We start from the raw sequence: 2,704 nt of genomic DNA on the forward strand, positions 1-2,704 counted from the left end.
CTTGCCACTCTGTAAAACAGTTTTTCTTTTTTCTTTTTGGCAAAAAACGGCATTATCATAATGAAAAGACCACTGGGAACACTTTTGCAACAGATGAAAAGATGACCGGAGTGGGACTGATTAAAGATGAAGGTTAAAACCGAGAACTTTTCAGTAAATCTTTAAGTCTTTAAAAGAATCCTGTCTTTAAAAACGTACTTAATGCTATAGAAAAGTGCTTTAAAATCTGTCGGTATGTGAAAAACTTTGCTCTGTGTTGTTTGTTGTCAAACGGGTTGCCTGCTGTTGTTGGTTGACATTAACAATGTTGGTGTCACTTACAGTCTCTGAGGTCATTTTGTGGAAAACTGGAACAGTGGACTCTATCGGGTTTACCTAATCATCTCTTGTGTTCCTTGTTTCCCACTGTTAATACAGTATTTAGTATCACTGCTGGATTTCAACGATGCTTTAATTGGATCAACCTCTTCTAATAAATGTATTTACAGTATATCTGATTCTGATTTACATTTGTATTGATTTTGCTCTCAATATATCAAAGTAAATTGTCATTTTTTTCTTTGCAATCAATTGTTTACACATCAGAATTGTAAAAAAAAAAGAATTGTTTTTAAAACACTGGACCAAGTGAGACTGACATCTCCTAATGAGAATGGGTAACTTTCAGCTCAAACTATAGGTAGTCAAGTCAGGTGTCATTTTTTTGCGATATGGATGGCGCCAAGTTGGGATCAGACAACAGTAGTAGGCAGTGATTGGTCTGAACTCTGTCATTTATAATGCAGGACCCACATATTCTATTGAACTTTTTTTTATAACTGAATACCTTGTACTAATAACAAAAATATAACGGAAAAACCACATTAGGATTATCAAGAACATGTTAACTACAGGTTGCAGAGTCAGAATGACTGACTAAAAGCTCTTCCTGCACCATCTATCAAACCGTAGGGTAAAGTAAGCTTCTCTGTCTTGATTCAGGCCCAAGGTGCTTTACTGTCCCAGTCACGCTAAATGATGGTGGCAGAGCTCCCATGCAAGCTGCCAAGCAGTGACCACCAGGAGCAATGTGGGCCAAAGTTTTCCCAAGGAAACTTCAACCATGGAAGGCTAAAACTGGATCTGAAACCTAATGATAAGAGGTCAACCACACCACCATTGTATCACACTTTTTGTCAATGATGAAACATTTAGAACAAAAAAGTTTGAAAGTGTACAAAAATAAAAGTAGTATGGAAATCCTTGAAACAATGACGGTTCACATCTATCAATGTGAGGTCTGGAAGTTGACTCGTGGCATCTGGACTTAAAACCTTCTTTCTTGAAATGTTTGCAATGCCATCACTAAAGTATTTTTAAACAATTCCAATTTACCGCCTGGCGTGTGCAGGACAACTGCCCATTTTGTTGATAGGACAACAAAAGTAGAGTTAGATTTGGTTCAGTGCTAATCCAGTGGTGTGTGTGTGGACGCGGACATGAGACCGGATGATTTCAGTCTGGGAGGCACTGCTAACGTTGGCCCGGAGCCACTTCTTTCTCTCAGCCATGGCTGCATTACGTAAGCTGAAGGAGGAGACACGGAGGAGTAGATTTCTTTGTCAGAGTTCAAAGACTGCTGAGGAAAAGATAATGGCCTCTTTTTATCTGCAAGCCATAGTAATGAGCTTGTTCATTACCTAGGGGGGAGGAGAGAGTAGGGGTACGGGGACGTAGGGGGGAGGAGGGCTGAGGAATCCCCATCCATCAGGCGCCACAATCATAGAGCGGCTACAGCCACAGCCCCCTCAAACCTCCAGACCTCTTCATCACTGTCTTTATAAACGGGTCGTGGAAAAAAACTGCCTGAATATCCCAGTGCACCGGCAGAAAAAATGTGTGCAAATATTTATTATCTCCTCTGTGCGATCTAAGTTTACTGATATTGAAGGAAAAAGGCAAAAGTTGCATCATAGTTTATAAAAACCTTAATGGAAAACAGTTACTTTAATTAAAAACTTGTTTTAAATCAGTTAGAAGGAAGTTTTTGGAGGATTTGGGAACAGAATATCCTACATGAGTTACATGGATCCACAGCAGAATTAACTTAAGTACTCTTGTAATAAAATATGTTGAGCAGACTGGCCTGATTGACAAGTGTATTATTATTATTATTACTAAATTATAGGTTTAAAGATCTTGGAGCAATAAATGAACAAGTTATAGCAAAAAGATACAACAGCAAAAAGGAGGAACAGAAAACCAGAAGAACATCAAAAAAGAGGGATCAAATTAAGATTTAAGCTGAAACCAAAGGGGTTCTATTACGTTCAGCTTTACAACTATTTCAAAAATATTTTCAAAGCAGTTGTATTATTCATATGGTTTGTAACGGAAAAACAAATATAGTTACTTATGAAAGACAACAAATGTATCTATTATTCTGGATACAGTATTCAGCATTAGTCAATTAATTAGCCCATAACATCGAATATCAGGATTGTTCATTCTGTATTGTGGAGCTGGTATGCAGTTGGATGCATTGCTAGGGGGATTCATTTTGAATGATCCGATTCAATGACCTTGGATTGATTCAGGACATCTTTATCCAAAGCTTCCATCGGTGTGATTCAGAGATAATAGTTAGTACTGAACAGTGCAGGTGAAGTTTTCCAGATTCCTTGTACAGATTCAAGGTACAGGTACACTCAAAAAAATGATTCAA

Source organism: Oryzias melastigma, linkage group LG17 (assembly GCF_002922805.2).
Source record: "Oryzias melastigma strain HK-1 linkage group LG17, ASM292280v2, whole genome shotgun sequence".
Lineage (NCBI taxonomy): Eukaryota > Metazoa > Chordata > Actinopteri > Beloniformes > Adrianichthyidae > Oryzias > Oryzias melastigma.